This window comes from Pseudopipra pipra, chromosome 6, assembly GCF_036250125.1.
Source record: "Pseudopipra pipra isolate bDixPip1 chromosome 6, bDixPip1.hap1, whole genome shotgun sequence".
Taxonomy (NCBI): Eukaryota; Metazoa; Chordata; class Aves; order Passeriformes; family Pipridae; genus Pseudopipra; species Pseudopipra pipra.
This window is the reverse complement of record NC_087554.1, coordinates 3,192,871-3,200,371: the sequence shown is the minus strand read 5'-3', so window position 1 is coordinate 3,200,371 and position 7,501 is coordinate 3,192,871. Positions and strand designations below refer to the sequence as shown.

General features: G+C 47.0%; 1 protein-coding gene across 1 annotated transcript in view; it reads right to left on the bottom strand.

The window, feature by feature from the left end:
* Positions 1–4,404: 4,404 nt before the first annotated feature.
* Positions 4,405–7,501, bottom strand: part of LOC135416544 (basic proline-rich protein-like) — a 30,123-nt gene continuing 27,026 nt past the window's right edge. Inside the window, exons 4-5 of the mRNA XM_064659759.1 lie at positions 5,987–6,180; positions 4,405–5,208 (exon numbers count right to left, since the gene is read on the bottom strand). The gene's annotated coding sequence lies outside the window, so the exon portion shown is untranslated. The remainder of the gene's footprint in view (positions 5,209–5,986; positions 6,181–7,501) is intronic.

Here is a 7,501-nt window from a genome sequence, read left to right as displayed (position 1 = left end):
TTCCCAGTGCTTCACCAAACAGCTTTGTGGCCTTTTTTTCCCCCCCTCGTTTAATTTTGTTTTTTTTTCAGCTGGTCTGGCTTTCTGCGATGCACTTGCAAGATATGGCATTGTCATTATAATGTACTTTTTTTCATTATAAACTAGACCTAGCTAGACCTTTCCAAAGGAGCTAAACTGTGTAGGTGACAAGCTCTTCATTAGTATACTTGGGAGTCATTTGGTCAAGTAAAGCTGCTTTATGAAAACCTCACATTCACCGCATAACAATTGGAGCGAAGTTTTCAAGCACAGGGCTTTTTATTTTCCAATCAGCAGCCCTGAGTTGGGACTCTTGGGGTAAACTGGTAGCTCTGGGCAGCTTTGAAGCACCACAAGTGGAGGGTTTTGTCTCCAGAAGATTTACTAGCAGTGATCTTTTCTTCAACCGTTTTATTAGCCTCCTTTTACATATGTATAGCGGTGAGGGGAAAAAACCTGTTGTTGGTGAAGTGCAGAGCCTATTTCCCCTGTGGTATTCACACCAAAAAAAAAAAAATGTGTGAAAAATTGTTGCCCGGGGCACCCCCAAATCTTGAAATTTAGCTTAGCACCACGAGGTTTTCCAACCCTTCTACCCTTCTCCACCCCCCACCCTCCTCTTTTAAAGGTTGAAGCTGGGGTAACAAATTCATCAGTGAGAATGGACGTCCTGCCCTTGGCTTCCTGGCGCTGCCAGAATAAATCTGGGCCCCCCCGGCCGAACTGCTGAAAAGTTTTCACCCACTTAACATGGGTTTTATAATTTTAACTTGCAAGTTCTTGTTGAATTGAGCCCCGTTGCGTGGACAAATTGGACAAGAAAAGTTTAAATGTTACCACTTTGGCTTCTCCTCAAGTGGTGCTGAGCACAGATGTTTGCAGGGGCCATCATGTCCCTGTAAGAATGGGGGCTTTGTGTGCATAACCTTACAAAGGGCAGAATAGCCCTGCTTTGCTGCCAGCCACAGGATCATCCTATCTTTATGTGTTGATTTATTAGGCCAGGGATGAATGAAACCGTAATTAATATTACTGAAGCATTAGAGTCTATTTAATTTAAATGCCACTGAATATTTCACTTTCAGTTGGGAGTGACAATGTGTTCGGGACTGTTGGTGAAAGCCTCAGCCATCTGTTACCCCTACTAAGAAGGGAAGACAAGAGAGACACAGGGAGACAGAGAGCATTGAGCTTTGTGGCTTTTCCAACCCTCCAGGATCATCATTCAACTCAAGGGCAGCCAAGAAACATTCCTGCACACTGGACCCTTAATGTATAGGGGAAAGGCCTGAAAGGGTATAGGGCCAACACATCTCCCCAAAGGATGGAGAGAGAGGGAGACAGAGGGAGATGGAGATTTACAGTACATACATATGTACATACATACCTAAAATATGTGTGAGCACGTGCAACAAAGTCGAGTGCCACGGCAGTAGAAGGAGGGTAGAGCAGGAAACCAACTTCACACCAACCTTCAGGTGGTGTAAAAATACTTTCAAAAGTTGGAAGGTAGAGAGGAAAGAGTCAAGGCAAGGATTGACTGTTGGTTTTAATCAGCCTAAGTGATGAGGTTCCAGTCCAGCTACACTGTAGCAAACATCCAGCATTAGACTTGACGGGTATCACAATGTTGGGAGCATGAGACACTCCCTGCGAGCTGCTGCTGCGACATGGTCCACACCGATCCAAAATAAAAAAAAAAATGGAGAGGGGGAATAAAGAGGGCAGCGGTGCAGGCAGCAGGCTTAGTCCCAGGGAAACGCTGTGGGGCAGGAAATGAGCAGCTGGTGAAGCATCACCTTTGCTCCTGCGGTGACAGAGGAGGGTCCCAGGCAGAGCGAGGGGCTGGGCACAGGGGCGGGAGGAGTGTGCCGGCGCCGGGCCCGGGCACGGGAGATGGCGGGACGGGCGGCTGGGCAAGGACGCGGGTGGGAGGCTCCGTAGTCCGTGGGATGGTAATTAGCACAGTGGGTTTTCTTATAATTGGGATCATTTGTTCTCCCAGTTTTTCTCCTGCGAACTGATTTCATGCCAGAGGGAAGCTGTGTGACTCACACCTTGCCATGCCAATTAGCTGATAAACATCAAATGTAAACAAAGATGGCCTAATTAAGACTAGTCGCCCAACCTCTACATGCATCCTGTCAAAATCCCACCAGCCTTTCACATCCAGACTTATTTTCTTGTTTGCTGGGACTAAATTAGCGGCTTTGCACAAGAACCACTTATCTTTGGGAGAAGCTTAGAGCAGGTAATGAAGAAAATTGGGAGCCGGCCACAGGGGCGGTGTCACCCCCTCCATCTCGGGAGGTGCCTCCTGCCAGGGCTGAGGGCAGGGATTTGTCTGCCACTGGGTAATGCTAGAGGCTGACCCAGCAGCCACATCCTGAGGTATTCACTCAATTTGTCTTCCTGAGTGCTACTATCTGTACATGAAATCTGTAATGTGTGTGTCTCCTGCTGCTCTCACCTGCTGTGAAAATTCATCAATCAGAGCCCATCGCTTACCATGGGCCCGTCCCCCGGCTCGCAGCCCGGGGAGTTATTTGCACTTTGGAGCGGAGGTGTACGACAGCGACACATCCCAGCAGCAGCGTTTCACACCCACTTCGCACCAGAGCGAGGGATCACGCAGGTGCGCTGTGGCAAAGAAACAAGCCCATGGAGGGAATTTTATTCCAGGAGGTAGCCTAATGAAGTCTGTAGGATTGTTTCATGGCATTATAAAAAATAAAAAGGGGCCAGAAAGAGATCTCAGTGGATCGTCTGGACCATCTTGCTGCACCTAAACCAGTTCCCCTGGGTCCCTGAGACTCCCATGGCTCACCCCAACAGCCTGTCCTGGCATCTCGCTGGCCTTGCTGCCAGGGAAGGCACCCCTTCGGTTTGAACTGAATCTCTTTGCAACACACTGAGCCCATTTGCTCCAATCCCACCCAGGATGAGCACAGAGAGCAAATCTTCCCCTTTGTCACCATCCTTAATGTACTTGAAGGTTGCTATAATCTCTTCCTCCCCGGCACCTTCCCCTCTTTTAAGCTCAGCAGCCCCAGGTCATTCATCTGTTCCCCATAAATCGTGTTTTCCAAGTCTTTCACAATTTTCAGCACTCGGCTCTGAGGTCTCCTCAAGCATCTCCATTGCTCCTGAAGCATAACATCCAAATAAGAGCATGGCACTCACCTGGCTGTGCTCCACTCCATCCCTGGCTACAACATGCTTGTTCCTCCTATGTTCCACCTTGCTTCTTCCAGCCCAACGTGGTCATCCTGACTGCCGTCCCACCTCCCTGTGTACCACTGGTCCTCTTTGCTTGGGGTCAGCTGAGATTGGAATTAGGTAACATCAGTTCCACTATCCAGGACGGGAATGACAATTTAGCAATGGCTGCTTTCAAGGCTGACTGTCCTCAAGCCCAACCACTGCTAGTTCAAACTGGCACTGAATCCACTCGTACTGTCCTGTTACCTCTGTGGTTTTGCAGCATCTCTTCCAGTGGCTTCATCTCAACCACATTGCCCAGCCCTGTTCAAGAAAACGTCATGAGAAGCACTACCCTCCTGAAATGAGAGAAAACTGGAGTCAGGGGTACATCCACCACTTCTCTCCACATGACAGGACTTCCCCTGACACAGAAAATAACTGGAGTGATTTAACTAAGTTTGTTCTTGACAAATCCCCATTAGTAGCCCCCCCACCCCCGGGTCTTTGCAATTAGTTCTGTGATTATTTGTTCCAGCACTTTCCTGGGGTGGAAACTGAGTTACCTTTTCAAAAACTCATCGGTGCCTCTTTTCCCAGTATAAATATCCTCTACAAGCCCTCGGTGAAAACCACTAATGGCTCTGAGCCCACGTCAGACCCTTTGCCAAAGATTCCAGGTAGCTGGGGAATAACCTCTCACACCATGTCAGTGAGAGCGATAAAGCACAGCCAATGCTTCCCTGCTTCCCACAAAAGATCTCAGGAAATCACCTGGAGAAATTACCTCTTCTGGTTTAGTCTGATTAAACTGGTGGCTCATTTATCCACACACGAGAGAGGGACCTACTCCACTGAGAGGAGGTAGCAATTAGCTATGCCTTGTGCTCACCAGTGGGTACCCATATTTCTCAGGACCTGTTATGCAGTCTATGTCAGCATCCCCATAAATGACAAGGTTCATTGGGAGGAAAGATGAAGGAATGCAGACATAGTGCAATTGTAAAAGGTGGCCAGTCAGAGTCAGTGGCATTTCCTTCCCAACTGCCTGCTTAGAGATGCTCCAGAAACAAGCACAGACTCCCCTCACTAGTCTGACCAGGTAGGGAACAGGGACTGAGTGAATCAGCTCTTTTTTAAAGAGGGAATGGGAAGCATATATTTTCACACAACAAATAGAAGTAATTCTGATGTCATTTATTTATAGAACCTTGCAGCTGAAACCTCATACATTTGAAAGTTATCTGCCTTGCAAATTATATGAATGCTGGGCACTGCTTCCCAAAGAAGCCAGGGAGGACATGTTGGTACCTGGCTGGAGAAGCAAGTGAAGAAGCATCATGCCAAACTGCTGATGTCCCAATCAGTGCAAAAGTACAAAAAATCAAGTGGAGAAATGCAGATTGCGCTACCAGTGTGGATTTATTCACAGCTCACATCAGCATAGAGGTACTTACAGCACAGAAGTGAAGGTGTGAAGATACCTCAACTGTTTTAGTGGGTAAATCATCTAATACAATGTAAGAGAAAAATTTCGTGGCCATTCAACAGTCTGGTGGGGTTCTGGCAAAGACAGTTCTCAGTAACATGTAAAGCAGGCCCTTGTCGGTGGCTTCAGCAGGAAGTTTTTATATTCCATGAACTTATTATTGTCTAAAAGTGTTTTTGAAAAGAGTTTATGAGCTAATCAGCAAAGTAACATAATTATGTCAGATGACAAAGCGTTTTGCGTGTATGGGTTTCTCTCCACTGGCAGAGCTCAAAACAACATGTAGCCTCATAACTTTTTAAATTCCAGTCAGATCCCACATGCTCTCCCCACTGGCCTCCAGCTGACTCATCCTTTTCAGAATATTTCTTTTCATTACTGTGTCTGTAGGCTGCACATCCCGGAGCTGGAGCCAGATCAAGCTGGTACTAGCCAGTGTGGTGAACCAGCATTTCTCCACGGTGGTCTCATCAACTTCTACTGAATTTCAGCTTTTACTGAAAAGGAAAGGGAAAAAAACAATCAAGCTCTCCAGGAACTATGAGCGAGCTTTGTCACTGTGGCCCCATGGAGGACAGCTTCACTGACATGGTAGGGAAAGAGAAACAGAGGGAAAATGTGACTGAACCCCAGTGGCGACTTGCAGCAGGTCCCAACGGCAGCGTCACCTGTGGGAGCTGTGGGTGTCTCCCCATCCCCACCTGCACAGCCATGGGGACACTGGAGGGGAGATGACCCACAGGTTTTTACAGTGAGGCAGCTGCAAGGGTGAAGCAACCTGGAGCAAACCCAGTTCTGGTGTCCCTTCTCCAGGGACCTGCAAGAGGGGGAACCCCACAGGCACAACGGTGTCTGTCTCCTGAGGTGACTGTCCCTGTGCCTGCCCTGCCTGGCACAGCTGCTCCGTGCCAAGCAGCCCTTTCTCTGCGTGAGAACCAGAAGGAAAATGATGCTCATCATGCTTACATGGTACAGAAAAGCACCATGTAAGTAAAAATGGAAGATTTCCAGTTCCTGAAGAGCTACCAGTGAGCATTTTCAAAAGTGGCGTTAAAGAACACTTTGAAGTACAGCCCATGAGTTTAAAAAAATGCATTTGGGGGATAAATCCATATCTTGTTCCAAAGATACTAACTAAGCTGCATTTTACTAAATATAGACACGTAAGGCACAGCAAAATTCATCAAAACTCTCAATCATATCTCCCAAAGAGATGTGTTGTGACAGGAGACCAGCAACACCATGAAAATAAGGGCTCGGTATTCCAGTACTTACACGCACGAGTTACCTCCACAGTGTAAGCAAAGCCACTGGATCAAACACTTGCAGGATTACACCCCTCACAGCTTAGACCAGGTCACTTGGCAGGATCTTTCCCACCAGACAGTGGCTCACACTCCGACCAGGCTCCCAGCACTTCCTCCAGAGCTCAGCTTTTCCGTCATCGGAGATCAAGTAGGAAAGTAGCGCTAAAAAAAAAGCTTTATTGATTCAGTTATACGAAATGATCCCCTTTGCAGCACAGTTTACACTAAGCCTCCAAATCTGACATCTCTTTGAAAGCCCTCTTAATATATCCAATTATAGATTTTCAGCAACTTTGTGGAATGTCGGCTTTCCCGGCGACTGACCCCGGAAAACACCATTGAAATCAGGAGGGATTTTGCTATTGAGCTCAGTGGGGGAGGATCAGGTCCTACATAATTTTATTGTCAGCAATGATGACCTCTCTTCACAAATGAAGAATACCCATCCTGAACCACGGCCTTCAGAACGTAAACCATTTATTTTTATAGCTGGATCCTTCCCCAAGTGGGATATTTTGTGCATGGTTAACTTATCCCAGGGCTTTAAATGCTTGCCAAGTGGCTTTAATAGCAGGATGTTGTTTAAAAAGATTGGGAAGGATTGTGGGCAGTAATAGAGATAATTACCAAGGAGAGATAAATGAATCTTCCATCTCAAACCAGCTTGGCTTTATCATTGGGTCAGGAGGGAAGATCCAGAAAAATCCCCTGTCTAAGACTAAATGTGTAATGATAGTTTGGGATTTAGGGAAGTTGGCAGCTGTCGAGATTTTTTGATAAAAACATCTTTTGAGGCTTAATGCAGGTTTGCAATTCCATATAAAGGCATGAAATCCCCTTTTCACTCCAGGGATTTGGCATCATGAAATAAAAAAGCTGGAGGTGAATTTTTCTGGGAGAGGAGCAGACAGCAAGTGGCATCCTGAACTGAGAGTTTTGCAGGTGGCACCAGGGTAGGGAAACTGCCCATGAAGGGACTGAGCACAGATCCAAGCAGGTAAGGAGTGTTTTGCAGGACACAGGGCACCTGCAAGGGGTACAGGTGCCATTAGGATGCACATCAGAAGCCTCTGGACCACCCCACGACCACCCCTCAGCTGTCCCCCTCAGCCTCTGGAGCAGCTGGGAGAGGACAACATGTGCCAGGCTCAAAGCTTCTCTTTCTGCTTTGGAAAGAGCAGAGAGAGCATATCGAGGACAAATTCAAGTGTATTTATTTATTTATTCACTCACCAGGGAGGGGAGGAGGTTGGAAGCCAACCATTTTAATGAGAAATTAGCTTACTTTACCGGGCAGAATAAGGTACTGCATGACACAGCAACTTTTCAGGTCAATCTTTTTAAAAACGAGTTGCCAAATAAAGAGTGTCGCAAAAGAAAAAAAACAAGGGCTGAATTCAGACAGGTCTCTCCTGCTAGGATTTGGGGGGTTGGAGTGGAGTTTCGGCTTTTCTCCCTCTGTGACATCCTCTTTTTCCTTTCC